General features: G+C 42.9%; 1 protein-coding gene across 3 annotated transcripts in view; it reads right to left on the reverse strand.

The window, feature by feature from the left end:
• Window positions 1-20,406, reverse strand: part of fhit (fragile histidine triad diadenosine triphosphatase) — a 297,946-nt gene that overhangs the window by 258,250 nt on the left and 19,290 nt on the right. For all 3 annotated transcript variants that reach the window (XR_009528788.1, XM_060070302.1, XM_060070300.1), the window contains exon 2: window positions 19,251-19,400. The gene's annotated coding sequence lies outside the window, so the exon portion shown is untranslated. The remainder of the gene's footprint in view (window positions 1-19,250; window positions 19,401-20,406) is intronic.

Raw genomic sequence — 20,406 nt, forward strand, 5'->3', positions numbered from 1 at the left:
AATCAGGACTGGCATCAGGATCACCATGATGGATGGAGAGCAAGGGAAATAGATTGGTGCTTAATGCCAGCGGCAAATATCAAATCTGAGCATTGCAAGCTGGGAGACCTGACCCGCCCATCGTTCATATGAAGTCCTATGTAATCCGGCCTGTTCAGTTCTCAGTCTGTGCTGCAGGACGGTGTTTGGAAATGGTGGATTTGTACCGATTGGACATGTGGCTTCCCCCCGCAGGATATGAAAAATAATAAGCCAAATATAACATAAACATTGGGAAGATAATTGTCGGCAGGCTTTTGTGTCCTTACGATGTTATCAGTCCAAATTTTTCGAATACCGATAAATTGCATTGCACACACACACAATACACAAAGACGGTAAATGAATCAGAGGCTATTCTGCAGTAGAGGTATTGCATCCATTGTCCTCTACATATACACTCTGGCAAAAGGGAATTGTGCATATGTGTATCGACATAGCATAGTGCAAGCAAAACAACTCAAGGATATAGTCAAATGGAGTCAATTAAATGAGACTGACAGCTCTTTGTCTGAGAATCTATTCAAATCAAACAGACCTTATTCACAAACGTTCTTGTCCGTTGTGACGCCAGGGATGCTGCTTCAAGCACACCCACCCACACACCCGCCTATTCCACCCACCCACGCATACACAAACACACACACACACACCCTATCACCCACCGACCAACACATGACCCACCCACACACACCCCCACCCACCCATCCACCACGCAGATCCCAAATAACACACAAACCCCACCAACACACACACACAAAAACACACAGACCCCAACCCACCTATCCCACCCACCCACGCATATACCAACACACACACACACCCTACCAAAAACCAACCAACACATCCACTCACCAACCAACACACCCACCCACACACACACACCCCTACCCAGCCATCCCACCCATACACCACGCAGATCCCAAATACACACAAACCCCACCAACACACACACACACACACACAAATCCTTCAAAACCCATGGAGGGAGATTCTGCTCTATGTTTACATTGTATCCAGGTTGGTACCTTTACCTTAACATTGAGCACCTGGGTCCAGATGGGTGCAGGATCAAACCACAGCCCTACTCAGTAACCCTGTCCATCGCCTGTTTTGTAACATCAGTCGTTTGGTTCTTGTAGGCTCTGGGAGAGTGCCCCTACATCGGGTGCTAGAGTGGGCCGGGTGAATGCTGCACGTCAGGAATACCACCAAAGAGCCCCCTACTTTCTTTTAAATTAATTCCAGCTCCTGGCATTCTGACACACCCAAGAACCACTCGTACAACATTAGCCAGGACAAGAAAGGGGTAGGGGGGGGGGGGGGGTGGGGGCATGAGGCGGGACATGTTCATCAGGTGTGAGGAGTGCCTGGTCACCTGCACTGTGTCTGATGGCTGAGACTCACCTGAGGCCACGGCTGGTTTGGACCACCACTGGGTAAACAGAGAGTGCTCATCATGAGATCTGATTGCCGCTCAGGTCAGAACTGTTGCTTGACGCTAATAAAATGGAAGCTTCATCAGTAACCTTTTATACATAAGCTAAAAGTCTTCCATCTCAAGTAAGGGGATCTCGAAAGAGGTCACACTGTATTTAGGAGTCAGATAATATTGAATCTTTTAGAAAAAGATTGTCATTGCAATTAAAACAAGTTGATGTTTAGTGAATCACAATGGATTTTTCTTCTCCACATAAGGGATAAAGAGTGTAAATGTAGGGGTGCCCCGGTGGTTCACCAGGTAGAGCGCGTACCATTAAGGCTCAATCTTGATCGCAGCGACCCGGGTTCGATTCCTGCCTGTGGTCCTATTTCTGCATGTCTTCCCCTCTATCCTCCTAACCATCTCACTCTATAATAAAGCATTAAAATGCTAAAATAAATATTTAAAAAAAGATGAAACGATAGAGCAAAGATACAAGCGGTCAAGAAATGTTGATCCTATGAGACGCATGTACACACTGCAGGTTCAAGTATCACATGTTCCACGACAAACCAGAGTTCCCGTTGTCCGGTAATTACCGGTCTTTGACCGGAAAAAAATGAGGAGGATCGAAAATTCTAAATGTCGATTGGAAATAAGGCCCCGTCCACACGGAGCCGAAACGGGCGAAAATTATCCGGTTTCGTTTTATGCTTAATGTTCAAGGCGCTGGTTCTCCACAGAAAAAAGTGGAGCGCATCAACCCTGCGCTCATACAGCATGCGCGCTGTATACAAACATTCAGTCACGAGGAGATTCAACCATTGAGCAGAACAAAATTGAGCAGGTCCTATGTTCCCGGTTTTCCCCAAAAAGGGTCCTATGTTCCCCTGTAGCCATACATACCGGGGAGCATAGGACCCTTTTTGGGAAAAGCGGGGAACATTGGACGCTTTTCCCAGAAAAGGGTCCTATGTTCCCCGCAATCTATCAATCTTTAAAAATATTTAAACTTTGACGCGGCATTCGCGTAAAGACAGCCAATCGGCGTTCAACAGAGTGACATGTCTAACGTAACAGCCAATCAGCGTTCAACCGGCCAACTCAGTGCAGTGCAGTCCGGGGTGAACTGCAGCATGGAGGAGAAAGTGATTGTTGCCGTTTGCGACTCCCGGAGCTCTTTATATAATAGTATATAATATAATTGTATAATAATATCACGGCCAAAAGCTCTGTGCGCCTCCGGATGGCCGTAGCGCGGGGAGCTCTCGTAGGGATTGGGCTTCTCGGGGTTTGTTTACCGGCGTATGAATATACTGCGTCAGGTTCTCCGACGTCTCTCCCTCTTCCACAAAAGGTAAAGACATGCAATGGTAGTTATCTCGGCCGGAATTTGGCAGTAATGATGGAAAAAGTAACAGACCGGGGAACATAGAACCCTTTTTAAAAAAAGGGTCCTATGTTACCCGGTCACATACATATCGGGGAACATAGGACCCTTTTTTGGGAAAAGCAGGGAACATAGGACCCTTTTTAAAAAAAAGGGTCCTATGTTCCCCAGTCTCATACAAAGAGGGGAACATAGGACTCGAGGAACATAGACACGCTCCCTTATAGACTACCGTAGGTTTATGAACTAAACGGCGGCAAGCTAGCGAAAGCCGGCGGCAAGCTTTGCGGAGCACCGGTATTTAACAACCATGGCGAATCAAAATATGATCACACACTTCTTCTTCTTTATATAGCCTGCCTATCAATTTTTTTAAGTGCAATAAACACGGACAATATCCGACCGTTTTTTTTCCAATTTGACCGGTAAAATGAAACCTTCCCGGTCACATGACCGGCACCAATTTCTTCTAGCGGAAACACTGCGACAAACGCAGTGTTAAGCTGTGCTTCAATATTTCTGTTGTCACTTTAATGACCATGTTCCCACAAAGGAGAACACCTTCAAGCCGTTCTCCCATTCGCCCTCACCACATCTATAAGTTAAATCTAAACACACAATTAGCAGTCCTTATAGTGGCGCTGTATAGACCAATGCCTTTGAGCCTGGCATTGGATTCGTCTTCTTTAATGTCGAGGTTCTCCCTGTATTCAGATCAGAGACAACACAGAGCAAGCTGCAGCTAAGGGGGCTAGCTGGGCCGGTATCTGTTCATCCATGACAAATAGTGCAGCTGTCAGCCCAACAATATCCAAAAGACATCGCAGAGAGAGTTGCAAGGTGGAGATCAATACCAGCCAAGGGGTCAATTTGGTACAAAGCTGTATGGTAATATACCCACTGTCAAGGAGTGTGTGTGTGTGCGTGTGCGTGTGTGTGTGTGTGTGTGTCCCTAAAGAGCAGATCAACATGATATTGATTGAAAATGTCACATAAATAAATACATCCTTTTCTTTATAATTGAAAGACCAATTTCTGGTCTGTAGTCTTGATATGCTTATTACAAGAAGAAATATAATTTGTATTTATATACTGTGCATTACTCTCTTATTCTATTATTTTCACTGCACTCATTTTATAAAAAATGATTCACAATAAACTCATTCCTAGTTTTAACGATTAACTGTACACACTGCAGCTATTTACTCTTTAAAAAAAATAGCTGAACTAGAAAGTTCCTGAAGAATAAAGCGAGTCCGTCCACCAGTAAATCCACCCAGGGACTCTGTCTCTATAAAGGGATTATCATGGTCTCCTCCCCATAAGGTGGGACACTGATATAGGTGAAAGGCAGCTCCAACCAAAGCTGCTACAGGAAGCCAATGGGAGAACGGGACGTTACATTTGCATGGCCAACACTCCAGTGCAGGACGAGGCCAGGATAATTAAAATGTTTCATTTATTTTTTAATTGCCAAAATTGATAGTATATCCTCTCACTCCCAGGAATGTGGACTTACACTGTTGTCCAAGAAAAACATTGAAGAGACAAAGGCAGGAAATTTATATTTACTTTTTACCGTGACAATTACTTCCAAAACAGGATGTTCACCATAAGGTTTCAACCACAAATTATCTTGATGTCGGCCTTTACAATTCAAATCATAGTTCAGGGCTCAATACAATATATCCTGCTTCACCTTGTGTTGCTAATATCAGGCGTTATTCCATGGAACTCTTATTGAGCGTAGTCTTGAGAAAGATGTCCTGTATCAACACAGCATCCGGTAAATCAACCCCTCACTTCCTGTGGGCCTCTGTGTGTCCAGTGTGTGAATGGACCGACGGAGCCGTTGTGAAAAGGCCTCAAGTCTGGGGGCCCATGAACCAAACTGGTGGTCGTAATAATACTCTTCATTAGAGGACCGTCTGCAGGGCAGTGTTTAACGCAGGGCTGTGTCGACAGAGCAGGGCCCACCACTAGAAGAAAGGCTGCGGTCAGCGGGGGAGGGTGCTCTAATGAGGAACGTCTTTAGCAGCCATTACAATGTTTAAGTGAACATCAAACCGGTGGATCATTCAAAGAGACAGTCAACAGGGTCTACACATGTTCAATAATAATGACATACCCCAGAGGCGTGCAGCTACTGCCGGGTGTCTTGTTAGGGAAATGACCATGAATATGATGCTACACACCTCAATCAACCAATAGGAACTGGACTAGAGGGAGGGACTGAATCCCAGCCCCCTCCTCGCTGCTTGGTGCGTACTTTCTCAACGTCAGAGAGAAATTCAGCCGCACTATGGCAGTGTTGAGAGCGGACAGTAATGATTACACTTGCTATGTGCTGTACGGTGAAATGACATGAGATTGCAATACCTTTCATTGAGCAGTCTAGTCTGATGCCTTAAGAAAATCTTGATAATCCTTAATATCACCAGCTGATCTACTACCACTTAACCCTTCCATTGATGCCATCTGACAGACACTAAACCCTCATCATTAAGCTTCCCACACACACGCACACACACAGCCTCTAATGGACTGTCCTTTTCTTACTTTGTTGGTTTCATGAGCAGCTTTGGTCCATCTCTGAGGCCAAACTTTGTGTGGGGCTATGGAAATAGTTTTATTACATCCTTTATGATCTTATTAGACACAAAAATATAATCTTGACACACAAACAGTGTCAAATTGAACACTTCTAATAAAACCAATGGATTAAAACCAAGGGAGTAAAGGATTTTATATAAGACTGATTCGAATACTTAACTAATCCCCGTGCTACATGCTATTCCCCCTGCTACATGATACTCTTCTCCCCCAAGAGACTATTACAAAGTAGGTCTGCTGGATCCCAGATCATGCCAGCATGGTATCTGGTTGTAACCCAGATCCAAGTAGGATTGAGAATTTGTCATTTTCTTGGAAACCAAACAGTCTTTGCTTTGTTCTCATCATTGCCAACCTTGACCGCATGATGAGAACAAAGCAAAGACTGTTTGGTTTCCAAGAAAATGACAAATTCTCAATCCTACTTGGATCTGGGTTACAACCAGATACCATGCTGGCATGATCTGGGATCCAGCAGACCTACTTTGTAATAGTCTCTTGGGGGAGAAGAGTATCATGTAGCAGGGGGAATAGCATGTAGCACAGGGATTAGCATGTAGCAGGGGGAGTAGCATGTAGCAAGGGGAATAGCATATAGCTGGGGGAGTAGCATGTAGCTTGGGGAGTAACATGTAGCAGAGGGATTAGCATGTAGCTGGAGGAGTAGCATGTAGCAGGGGGAATAGCATGCAGCTGGAGGAGTAGCAAGTAGCAGGGGGAGCAGCATGTAGCAGGTGGAGCAGCATGTAGCAGTTGGAGCAGCATGTAGCAGTTGAAGTAGCATGTCACGTTAAAGTTTAGCGTGAGAGAGAAATATAAAGCTTGCATGAGGATTTGCTTCCATACCATATCACCAACCATTACCTCCTCTTAGGGTGCACTCACACTCGGCAAGTTTGCCTGTTCCGTGCTGCAGGAAGATTCAGCACGATTCCCCCCTCCCCACTGCCCCCGCTGGCCCGTGGTCACACTGCTCCCAAAGGCCGTGGCCTGGGGACGATTGCTCCTTCATACATACGTCATCACGTCGTAACACCAAGCGTCCTCGCCGCCATAACAACAATGGAGAACAACAACGTGAATGCTGTCGTCGGCCCAAATTTCAAGTAAACACTCGACTTCACTATCGCACCAACGTAAACCCACTCGTGAACCGCTTGCCGCCATTGTTTAAAATGATTGTTGTGGGGAAGAAGGGCATGGACCTATAAAGAAAGAAGGGTCGCGCAAGGACTACGTCATCCAGCTCACGTTGCGTATCCGCTTGTGTGACCTCATTAGCATCTGTACTTTGGCCAGGGCACACCTCTCCTAAGTGTGCCGTGGCCAAGGGGCTGTTCCGTGCTGGAATACGGAAGGCGTGGTCACACTAGCCAAACGTTGTAGACTTTAGTATGCAAATGAGCTCGGGCACAGGGCCACGGCCCTAGTGTGAGTGGCCCCTTACATACTTGTATTATCTTTAAATGTGGTGACTTTAATAAGAACACTATAACACCGAGCACACCTCCATTTTAGATAATGATCAAAGGTGCTTTCTTGCTTCCTTCTTTTCTTAATGCAGGAACATTTGGGGATGGAGATAATGAAAAGTAGCTGATAGAGCCACTTTTATTCATTGGAAACAATTTTGAATGTGTGTCAGAGGGGTGCCAAGACTTCAGGTTCAAGCGCTGGTCTAACAATCTCCCCCAAGGATGTCAAAAACCTTTCCACTTGAATGAAAACCAGAATTAACAGTGGGACTAGATAAGCAACTTTAACTAATAGAAGAAAATGGCCAGTTTCCGAACAATAGAGTGTCCTAAGTCTGCTAAACAATTCAGTCTTGAGAAGAAAAGGGAAAATCATCACTTTTCCACTGGTTCTCTACAGAACCAGTCCCCAGAGAACCAGTTCAACATGTGATGTTGTAAACTGGCACACTGGGTCAACAGGTTTTTGAATGTAGAATATGTATGCATCTTTTTTTGGAGGAGATATTGGTTGATATTTAATGGCCCTTATTTCACATCAAATGTTTGGACTGCTGTGAGAGTGACATGCATCGTGCAAGGGGAACACAGGGTGTGCAGAGTGGGAGTCCTCAAGCCAGGACTTTCATCCCATGACTCATGAGCTACTTCCCCAGAGACACCAACACACATAAAGTGAGTTTACGCGGAGCACTGCTGAGCACAAAGCCATGAAGCACTAAACCAGCTGGATGTGGACTGTTTATGAAGAGAGGAACTGGAGAGACTGAATAAATCTTAGCCAACATGATGTGTGTTACGTGGGACTTAATATAACCGTAACAATAGCAAATATTTTACCAACTGTGTTCGACGAAGGCTGCTTCAGATCACAGTAGACATTCAGACTAGAACAGTTAAAAGTAGACATTTCAACTATCTCACCATGAGATGCTCAATGCAAGTTTGAAGAGAAAATGGATCGATTGTGACATTGATGACGTATTGTACAGTATTACATCCAAGGCCCTGGGTACGGGTCTGAGACACCGTTGGTAATGTCAGCAAATAGTCTGGACTGCAATGCATTTATTGTCTGGGCCAGTGTAGCAGGTTAAGCTATTATTACAACATGTCTACCATTTGTTAGCAAACATTCTCCCTTTGAGTGTGTGAGCAGTGGCAGGATAAACAGAAAACCATTAGGTCCAGTACGGTGCATACATATTCCAGTGACAGTCCAACCCCTATCAAGTCTCTAATCAGTTTGTTAATTTGAACACCAGCAAGGCTCCCCGGATCAATAAAACAAAGGCACGCGGTGTAGCAGGGTGTTCTGGGACATTTCTGCCAGCCCAGCTTTTTTCTTGGGGCTTAGCGGCAAAAAAAAGAAAATAGAGCAATCTGAAATTAAAGTCCTGAGGGTAAGCTCCACGATACAAAGGAGGACAACAACTATGGGCCAGATGTGGAGCTTTACTAGCCAAGGTAAATCAAACAGGGGACTTTAGATCTGCTTAGGTAAGGAGAAGCCTGCCAAATCAAACAGCTGTGGACGGCTCTCTGTCAGCAGGGAGTGGGCTGGGTATAGAAAAGAGAGAAGGGATTCAGTAGCGCTGAATGAGAGGGGGGGGGGGTTCAGAGACTCAACCAAAGGTTCTGGTGGTGGTGTTGATCCATGCATTGATTATATTCCAAATGTGAGTGACATACACCATTCAATGAAAACCAATTAACATATTGGTCTTCTTCCTGCCATCATTTCACCATCAATGATTCTTCGTCTTAATCTAGGATGAGGTATTTAGCATGTGGAACCATCCGTTGTGTTACAGGTGGTGTGTGTGGGGTAAGTGAAGTAACTCTATGCAAACTGATCCACAAAGTTAAAGACGACTACAAGGGTATCAAGAGGAGCCAGTAGATGGATACTACATCATCCCCTCCTGCTGGCCAGTGAACTACAGTTCAAGAGGTATTTTTCAAGTAGAACTGCAATCCCAGCATGCTGCCAGGAGAGAAGCAAGGGAAAACTGAGGATATAAAAAAGCTGAAAGGAGGAGCACGGCGAGAGGAACATTCTGTTAGGAGTTGACTGTGATTAGGTTATAGTTTAGACTGATTTATTTGAGTTAAAATTTGAGTTAAAATGCTCTCCCAATATGCAATACTCAAACAACGTTGATCAACTCCAGCTTCAAGGATATTCCAAAATCCCTAGACAGCCTGAGGGCAGACCAGAGATCGTCATCCTACCAGAATAGACCAACTCCTTGTTCCCTCCGAAGCATCATTCAGTCAGACCTAGGCAGAACCGAGTCTTTCAGTGTCTCCAGAGACAGACCTTGAATGAAGACAACGCTGCATCCTCATCGTTGAAACAGCAGAGCCTGGTTATCAACTCAAGGCCGTCCAGGTCATCACACAGAAAATGACCACTTTTCCACCACTGAGGCCGCCCACAGTTGGATCATTCCATGAGCCATATGTTGGTTTGGTGAGATGAAATCTCAACCAAATAAGACATTAGGTCACATGCAAGTGAAGTGGCAAACAATACTTAGAAACTGAACAACAGATGCTTCTAACATGGCCATGTTGAAAAAGGCCATGTTGCCTTTTTCAACATGGCCTTTGAAAGACACAGCAATATTGAAATGACAACCTCATCTCTCCATGCCTATACTGTACATGAATGTATGCATTTGGGCATTACTCAAAGCACTTTAAAGTGTTGATTAGTTGTCGGTTGGGATTTTATAGTCTAGAACTAGTTAACCCACGTTTCACAAATGTTTTACATTGGTGAATATATAAACATATGGAAATGTCGTACAGTCATTTTTAATACAGTAGGTTCATTTTTGGTAAATTCTATCTGTATCTAACGCCCTCTTTCCCGACACACACATACACACAAACAAACAAACACATAAGTGGATATGAGTGGGTGCTTTGTTCATTATGGTGCAGTATAGTGAACATACTGCTATTGATACACTTACTTAGAGTTTATACATTTGGCTTAATGTACTGTATTCGGCTGGACAACCAATACAATGTAAGTAAACATCGTATATGACTTCCAGAAAACATGTTTTTGATGCTGTTATTCCCCTCTGTTTCAGTCAGAATGCGCTGTTTCTGGTGTCTGCTTTAATGCAAATGATCTGCTAACCATTGACCAATGAGCTGTCAGAGTGAACCACTGCATGGAGAAGTTATTGTTGCCGTTTGCGAACTCCCGGAGCTCTATATCTATAAAATAATAATTATATTATATAATATATGGGTATTTATATAATATTATATCTAATATCACGGCCTAAAGCTATGTGCACCTCGGATGATATTGTGAATCATAAAGGCCTTGGCCTTGACTCTCTGAAGTCAATATTGAACCGCGACATGGAGGAGAAAGGGATTGTTCTCCCGGAGCTAAGCTGCCGGACTGCCGCCGACATCCCCCCGCCGGAGCTGCATGAATGCCTCCAAAACAAAGTTTGCATGCATGTGGGAGCACCAGAGACCCAAAACAACACCCAAAATCCCAGGAAAAGTGTTGTTTTCGTAATACGTCTCCTTTGAGGGCTATTTATTTGTGCAATGTTACATGTGTTTTGAGAATATTTGTTTTGGTTTGAATGTGTGCCTGCCTCTGTGTGATCCAAATACAACTTCTCACCGCCCAGCTCATTTCTGACAAATCAGGGCATATCTCTTCTGATTGGTTTGCGGAATCCATCTTGCCTGTCAATCACAGATGTGGAATGCAACATTTATTAATCACAGAGAATAGTCTGGCAAAGGCAGCAGAGAGGACAGCTTGGTTATCTAGCTTAGTATTCTGGCCTTCTTTCTCTTATTTATGCACACTTTTTTTGCAACTCAGATTTTACCTACAGAAGCTTTAATGCTTGAATAGAATACGTTAATTTATACAGAAAGGTAATATACGAGAACCATATCAATGTTCTCCAATGACTTATTTTTGCATTAAAAGAGCATTCAACTGTGCTTACCCTTACATTCACTGGGACTCATTTTACAAACAATTGCAAGCAATTCAGGATCCAATTATGATGAGACCATCATCATGCTATAAGTTACCAGTTCTATCTCTTTTATATTCTACTCTGTGAGAACTGCCTCTCGTAAAACCCAGACAATCCCATTCAGTGGCTTCCAATGAACTGATGTACAACAACAACCGGGCTGTGTTCTTTCACTGCACAATGTATAATGCCTGGAAAAACATTTAACAAAGACAGGATGTGCTCCGCAAACACTGATCCATGCCAATTTAATCCTTCACACTTTCCAACACAGAATGTCTTCCACTCTGTATGTGTCGTGCACATACCAGTCCCGCTCCCGCCCCGACGAGACCAAGAAACCCTGCTGTAATTGCAGCGCAAGTTTGAGTGATGCCGACCTCAAACAATGGCATCATTCTGGAAACTTGCATGGTTGAATTGGCTTAATTGTCTACCATACACTTGGGAAAATGAGGTTGAGGTTCCAAATTTGTGACCTGAATGTGATTGCTCCTACCTTTTGGATGCATTTTATCTCCTTTAGTCTCTTGTCTCTCACCAGAACAATAGTTACCAAAAAGATAAGTTCAAACCCTACAAAAGCGGTTATCGTGTCGAGCCTTACAACTATCAAGACAGAAAGAAAAAACATAAGAAGCCGTTTCAAAACTTAAAAAACTAAATTACACTTCAGATACGACTGAACCAATATGGACCAATCTGAATCTGTTTTTAATTCATGGTCTCTAGTTTTATATATACCGTGTTCTACATGTAGCAGGCTAAATAACTAAAAACTCAGTCACTAAAATAGACTAATGGCCCGACGTTTGACTTGAAATAATCCATTTGTCTTCAAGAATAAAGAACCATTCTGTCCATATCCCTCCAAATTCATCTGACTCATGGAATCCATCTGAAAATTAGCTACAGGACGTGTGTCCATTACCAATCTGTGTCTACGCCAGGGTCCAGTGAGGACAAAGTGATAGAGGAACAGTAGCAGGCATGATTTAGTGCGTGGGATGAATTGTTAAAGATGAACATTCGATATTCATATTTGAAGTGTATACATGTTTTCTTATGTGTTTACGTGCTTTATCTGGTGCCCGGACATTTAAAAGGGAAGTTTGTGTTGTAATAATTGTAACCCCTGCCTCCCCGGCCAGAGCATTTTCTCATTGTTTCTCCACTGTCAAAGGAGAGACTCACGTTCATGAACGGTTCACTTATCTGGTCGTCAATTGTGCCGGACGTATTCAGATGTGATGACAAGCTGTGCCAGTTTGTTGTGTATATCTGTGTAGTGTATAGTGGTGCATGTGTGTTTGTGTGAATGTGTGCGTGTGTTTGTGGGGAACATAAGCAGAATTTAACACAGCTTCATTGATGAAATTCAATAATATCTACATGACAATGTAGGCAAATAAATCGATACATATATATGACGCCTGTGATTGATCAATGTTATGCTGGGTCACACTACAGGATAATTCGCCCATCCAATTCTGGATTTTGATCGTGAGGGATTGGTGAAATCTCCCGTTTTTAAAATGGGGTGGGTTAGTTTCTGCTGCGTTGGTAAAATCGTTTCCTCCCACACACTAACAACCACTGAAATGTATCCTCATCTATCATGTGGTCTCGTTTTCTAAATTAGAAAGATTGTCGAGTGTGTACCAAGCATCACTGATGTATTAAAGTATGTTTACTACACAATTTGCCATTTGTTGACTCATTTGGTTGTTTCTTTATACAAGGAAAGAGATAATGAATTTCATTAACATTATCAATATATAAAACAAATTATCAAAATAACTATTTATCGCGCACATTGTCTAGATTACTCAATATATACTTATCAGAAACAAATAGTTTGTAAGTATTGCCCACAATGGAGTGGCAGTCTACCATTCTGTCAGAGACTCAGCTTGGCTCCCTACACATCTCTGTCTAACTCTGCTTTATGTCTTTGAACAGAGTCTCAGCTAGGCTCTATATACATCCAGTCAATCTCTGTCTCACTCTGCTGTATGCTTGGGATGTAACAACGCTCAGCTTAAGTAATAATCGTTTATATCTTTAGAGGCCTGCTGTGGGCCGGGAGGGAGCTTGCAGTGCTGCTGATGGCCTGGCAGACGCCCAGGCCTCCTATGGCCCCTCTCCAGAGCCCGGCGACCCGCTATACTGACCCCCTCCACCACCCCACCCCAAGCCGGATGACGAGGACGCGTTGGGTGGCTGGTAATTAAAAGGGGTTGATATTGAGGGAAGGAAGACACAGAGGGAGGGGAACAAAGCAGTGAAAGAGAGAGAGAAGATGGAGACCAGGAGGAAGAGGAGAACCAGACCAACGCATCACAGGTCAAGTTACCATTCTGATAGGGCAGTATCTCAGGATATGTGCCATCATACAAGCCCAAGAAACAATACTAGAAACAACACTAAAAAACAACAAAAAACAAGTGGAAGGCCCAAATACTAGACATGTCTATATCATTATTATTTGTAATTCACGCAATTTTACACAATGCTAGGGGAATAAGGTTTGCACCACACACTGAGGACATCCAGTGCGTATGGGAAGGGAAGACCCCAGTGGATCAATAGATCATCGGTCCGTCCTCTGAGCAGCAGGTGAACCCTGCTCCAGCCACTAAACAGCGTCCAGCTCCATTTCTTTTTATCTTCTGGACCAATGGATGACTCTCAGAAGGTTGAACTCCACGTTAAACATGAAGCACATTGATCAACAAACCCTTGACTGATCATTCAGGCTTTGTTTACAGCCCCACGCAGATGGAAAAGTAGCATGGTTAATAAATACCCTCAACGATCAATTTTATCATGAACACCCTTGATTTGCGTGAAGATGACGTCGCGGCATGTGATTGTGTGGCATGTGCTCCGACATGCTCCCACCAGGTTATTCTTTATGTGTTAATACGAAGAACTACTTATGTGATCATTCAGAATGAAAACATGTCATGTATATTTTTCTGTTCTTCATTTTGGAGATAAAAATAATTTTGGAGCGCCGCTCATTGCTGTACAGTCGAGTGATGTCGCTGCCAACATTAAGGATCCTTGTCCTCGCCTTCTGGCACTAAGGCGTCTTCATGGCTCTGCCAAACGAGTTGACACACACACGCAGAGTTTAACTCGGAATGTCCTCCTTTTCTCACAGTATTTGGCCATCAGCTCCTTGCAGTAGTATTTCTTAAAACATACACGCCTTACGTACTTCTATTGACTCAATCCAACGGGAATGTTAATTCTGGCTCTAGTTTCAAGAGAGAAAGCCTGTAAGAGAAATAACACTATTTCAATTAGTCCTAAACGTCCTTCAAAAAGACAGATGTTCATTATGACTCAAATCGGGGTCCAGTGTCCTTGCATCTCAAAAAACATTTACAATAATCAGTTTTGGTTACGCCTCGAAGAACAAGGTCCGCATGAGTCTCACTCCCAGTTCAGGACACCGTCATGAGGAGGAAGCACACCATCCCGGTATGGAGAATGTGCTGAAAGCCAAACCAACACATCAAATTTGCTTCGATTGAATTTTAGCGAATGAAGTTTGATGTTAATATAACCAATTTTTTACAAATACAATTGATAGAATGCCCAGTATTATGTTATATTACAAATAAAATAAAGATGGTTGAATTCTCACTAATCACTATAGTATATACTAGTGCATGGCCACGCTGTCCAATATCCTTTCCTGCTATTGGTCAGTATCAAATTGAATAAGAGAGCAAGACTCCCTCGGTCAATCTTATGGTTGATGGATTTATTTTTAAGTATATTACATTTAAAAATGTAATATACATTTTTAAATGTAAATGCTTTTGTTCAAAAAGCATTTCTGCTTTTTGAACAAAAGCAGAAATGTGCACTAAAAAGCTAGCGGACTCTGAGGTCTGAACTTGTAGAATACATGCCCTGAACACGCATCAGTGGCTCTATCGTCTACAAAGAGCAGAGGTAACACACTGCTACTAGGGAACTTGTAGAAAACATGTCCTGCTACTTCGGACCTGTAGAATACATGTCCTGCTACTTCTGACCTGTAGAATCCATGGCCTGCTACTCCTGACCTTTAGAATCCATGTCCGGCTGCTCCCTACTTGTGGAATACATGTCCTGACCACAGCAGCATCGGCGGCAGTCTGGTCTCCACTAGGGGTGGGTATTGCCAAAGAAGTCACGATTCGATTCGTATCACGATTCACATGCCACGATGCGATTCTATCACGATGCATCGCGATACTTGAATTATTGCGATGCATTGGGAATTTTCACTGAACACTGTTAAAAAAAAATTAAGCCATTACCAGTGGCTGACTGGCTGTGTATGATCTGGATAGTGTGTTCAATTGATAACTCAAAGCAACTCAATTCATACATAGCTGTATTTATTGAAACGACTATTACTGGATACACTGACAAGAAGTGCTAAGGATCTATAAAACTTAAAATAACAAAATAAGGATAATCAGTGCCGTTTACATGGCCTCAGTGGTCCTTTAAACCAATGAAATTAAAACATTCAAACATTTCCCCTTTTGGAAGTAGCTGCCATTATAACAACAATATCATTTCATAAACATAAGAGGACAAACTGATGCCACAAAAAGTGAATAGGCTTTATAAAACTATATAAGAAAAAAATAATAATAATAATTATTCATTTTTTTAAATTAATAATCGATTCTTGGCGTCAACAATCGATGCAGTAGATCGTGAAAATTAGAATCGCGATGCATCGTCATGACGATTATTTGGCACACCCCTAGTCTCCACAGAGCCGAGGCGGCGGCAGCGTGGTTGTGGACGGCAGCTGACCTTGACCAGTCCGCCGTGCGATGAGTAATGTCATGTCAGGATGGGAAACCACAGTCGGCCCACACCTAGAATAAATAGTCTCAATAGAGATAGGGGTTCAGACAACATGCAACGTGCTGACATCCACCACAGAGGCAGAAGGACATTGAGCACCCCAGGATGCGTGTTCATCCATGAAGAGAAATGACAAAGATAATGATGAAACGGGCCACAATGTTGCTATAACTTTAAAACGAATGGCTCATCTGATCTCAGAGTGAGGAACAAATCAGACCTCTCAACGGTTATGACCTGCATAAAGGCTGATGACTAACAATAGCTCTATAAAGAGTGCCCGCAAATGCTGCCATCGAGTTTGGGTTTCTAAATTAATATCAGTCTGAACTTGCCTGGCCAGCAATGATTCCCTGTATGGGCATGGCCTTGCGTTCAGAAAACTCCTGCCAGTCCATTAAATAACTAAGTCAAGCTTTTGTTCTCTTCACTCTTGCAGAATCCGGTGGGAAGCAATTCAACTCCAAGAATCACACCTGTATCGTGTCAGAGCCTGTGTATCAAGATACACATTGAATCGTAACACACACATACACGCACGCACGCACACACACTTTTTGAGAGCAGTGAGCTGCCAATTAAATACCAACCTCAACATTGTTATAGCAAATCAATTAACTCTGGTTTCCCCGCTCTCTCACTATCCAAGTTATAAGTGCATGCTAATGAATGCAATTGAACGATTTCCATTGATGCCATCTAGTCGTGAGGTTATGAGAAGAAATGTGGTGGTTACCAAGGCCAATATCTGGGCGCAGAGTGGCGTGCACAGCCACACCAACAAAGGCTGCACCACTCCACCATAGCAGACTCCACACACTACATCCCTCCAACAAAACTACCTGATGGCATCTGTGGCGATGTTAATTCAAATCGCTAAAAGACTAACAAGTGATGCATTAAAGATGATTGATAAAGACAAGTCATCTACAAGTTCTCTGGGATTCCTTTAAGAGAAGATTTCATTCACTGCCAAGTTATTTTATTCCGGGTCCCAGTTTGCCTTTCTAAAAATCAAAATAAATGTTGGCACCAAAAGAGCAAAACAGCATGACATTATTTGTGTCGGGTATCTATGAACGCTAACCACTTTGTCCCCCTGTGTATGTGAAATGAGTCCAAATATAGCGTGGCTGGTTGAGTGTTGTTGATAAGCCAGGGGGCAGAGGCAAACTTTCTGCTCCCCTCATTCATGCTGATATTAGACACACTGTTGGGGGACTTGCTGTCAGTGGTTATTGTCATTCTACTGTCATTTTTTCTATATGAAGTACTATATCAAGTATATATTTCTCTATTGATGCGTGTTGTCCTTAATCCTACAGTCAAATCAGGTATTTGCTAATTCGATTTTTTATAAAGATTAAATCTGCCAGCAAACACTCATGAATGACAGCTAATTTCCACCATAAAAAATACATTTCTTTGAGAGCCCATGGACTTACTGCTTCTTGCAGCTTCACCTCACTTTACCTCCATCTATTGCTCATCCCTATTTCTGTATTATTTTACCTTGCTTCATTGCCCTGTCTCCCTCCCCCCACCGGCGGCACACTGCCTATTCAAATCAGCAGCATACTGGTATTTTAATCAGCTGTTCCCCTCGTATTAGATACGTAACGGCACCCTCTTGTTACTGACGACCTCTTGCTCCATGTGCTTCTTAGGTTTTTGTTTGGTTTTGCTCCAACAAAACCCAGCTTCTCCTCAATTTCGAAAGTTTTGTAGGGATCGTTAGATATGTCTGACAATTCAATCTAAAACCAGGAAATATACCGGAAAATCTCCTGGATAGACGTCTGTGTGAAGAGGCGTATAAGCCTGAAACAGTTGGACTGCCTTAAAGGCTAGACCTAAATGACAGACTATATTGGAGAGTTCAACTACATTATTTAAATGCATTCCCACTAACCCAATGGTACACCCAGTGTTTTAAATCATTTAACAGGTCCTTTAACTCTTCAGAATGCTTGCCAGTACTCTGCATTACTGAGCAGCTCTTAAAACCTGATCCTTAAGTTGCATTATCCAAATATATGAGGTCATTTCAGTGCTGTTAATACTACTGCATGCAACTTTTAGCATTAACACAGACATGTAGTAAGAAAGCTCTTTGATGAAATCGAATCTACCTTCATACAACTCACTCAAATCCAAACTCACTAAATGTAATCCCTGTGTTCTGATCACGTCTGCTCACTTCAGCCGTTGTATCACACGTCATTGAAAGTGTAACAGAAAAAAACTGACCAAAAACAAGAAAACAGAGGGAGATCATATTATAATGGTGTGATCCAGATAGCCTTCTGAGTTGCAAGTGGGGAAATCTCCAAGCTCTCTTGCGGCAATTCACGGAGGCACACCCCTTTTAGGAGTGCCCCCTCGGAATTCTGAAAACCTAGCTCAGTGATGAGGCTCTCAACCAAAATGGCTGCGCACGTGAAGAGATTTATTTTCTTTGTATTTGTACCATGTTGGTCATTTTAATGTCGATTTTAAATGCTCTTACATACTTGATTACATTGCCACTTCATTCCAGTCACCAATTTATGAATGGAAGCGGTAAGTGCTCCGAGACCGGAAATGACGTCAGAAGATGCGTCAGATGAAACTTGGAAGGCTGGTGTCTGAGGCATCTGGATCAGACCATAACACAGGTAGTTCAGAGGGGCCACCGTATTGGTCCTTTACAACAGGATCTTATGTGCATGACGTAACATATAGCCATGTGTGAATGAAAAATCCCTTATAACTGTACTACTCTGCCATTGATCCTCCAATAACACGGCGCTACTAGCTCAACGATGTAGAGTGAATTTGCAGACATCACAAAATGTAAAAAATACATGTCAGCTTTACAAAAATACTTTTATTGAATCTGATAGGAAAACCCATCAAGCTCTAGAAACCATTAGCTCAAGTTTGCTGGCTGACTCAAGAACCTAACAGGGGTTAGAAAACCCCTTCGCTGCATTGCCGTTACTCAGCGCCCCCTATTGGCGGGAGTAGTGCAGTACCGTGTTTGTGAAAATACAGATCCAGTGGGAGTTGCATTTTAGTTTCCCTGGCATACAAATAATAAAAAGGTTATTATTTTGAGAGGGATTTGGCCTTCAATTTGAATTTGAATTATATATTTCTTATTTTGTTAGTAATTGCATAAGGGCAAAGTTAAATGAGAGGCTGTGCTTTACCGTCATTATAGTCCCTTCTTACACTTTGTGAATAACAAATAAATACATTAATTCGTAAATATGTTAATGAAGTGATTTTTGTTTCGGTCATGTCGTGGTTATGAGATTGATGTTGTTTTGTCCATTAATAATGTGATCTATCCTCATGGACATTTGCACCAGGGTAAAAATAAAGTGTGCCCCGAGTCTGCTTACCTGTGTGGGAGATGTTGTGCTCGGGGTCTCAGGTCAGAGGAGGAGGTTCAGTGCTGGCAGCAGGGTCTGAATGTCTCCGTTACGGGCTGACCTCAAGAACTGGAGCCGCTCGTCTACCACTGGAGCTCAGCTTAACTGTACAAGACCCCTCTGACACACACACACACACACACACACACACACACACACATACACATACACACACACACACACACACACACACACACACTGTTTGTTTGTTTCTCATCCTCCATCTCAGGTCTCTTAAGTGGATGGGTCTTGCGGCAGAAAGGAGTTTGAACGTTATAATTGTTATTTTAGCGACCAAGAAAATAAAATAAGGTCTGAAACAAAGTGCTTCTAAAGCCCAGTTCGCAACTCCTTGCAAGGAGACAGGCTGAAACGTTCTAAAAACTGGGCAGTTCACACTGCTGCACCGAGAGTCGCAACAGCATCAGCATCATTTGCATCCTGCTAAAAAGTAACCTAATTTAGGATTGCGATAGTTGTATCATTATTTTGGTTGAGAGTAGGCTAGGGTTACTGTGAGCGTTTTTACGCTGCCCAATTTGCCGTCTTATGCACACCTTTTTCGCGGCACGGTCCGCGCGTTTACACTGCCCGAGGTAAATTGCCTGGTTAAGCTAGCACCCAAATTTCCCTCGCGGACCCTACACAAATTGGCGGTTTATTTGGTTTCATCCTGATATAAATGCGATGGCTCCGCGGTTCCAAGTGGTAAGCAAAATAAAGAATATGTTGCCGTTTTTGCACTTCTAAATAGTTAATCGCGTTAGTAGCCTACAGACGTGAAACTTGAGATAAGACGGGGAACTCACCGGGCGTGCCAAGCCGGTTCGAACCAGCTTGGCAGGGTAAAAAGGCCTTATGTTTTGTCATTCTCCACTACTTCTGCATAGTAGTAATTAGCTGGAGCTTACATTTTGTTTAGATAACCCGCTAGTTGTATACATTGCATTTCCTGTTAGCTGAATATCTGTTTGATTTGTCTTTGTTTACCATCGGCTCAACTACTACTTGGAGATGGATAACTTAATTATAAATAGGCTTGTTGTTATGTTAGTGAGAGTGACAAGGTTGCAGTGTTAGCTCTTTCTTTGATAATGAAAATTAGAATACGGCGAGATAGAAAGCC

Source organism: Gadus macrocephalus, chromosome 13 (assembly GCF_031168955.1).
Source record: "Gadus macrocephalus chromosome 13, ASM3116895v1".
In the NCBI taxonomy this organism is placed as follows: Eukaryota; Metazoa; Chordata; class Actinopteri; order Gadiformes; family Gadidae; genus Gadus; species Gadus macrocephalus.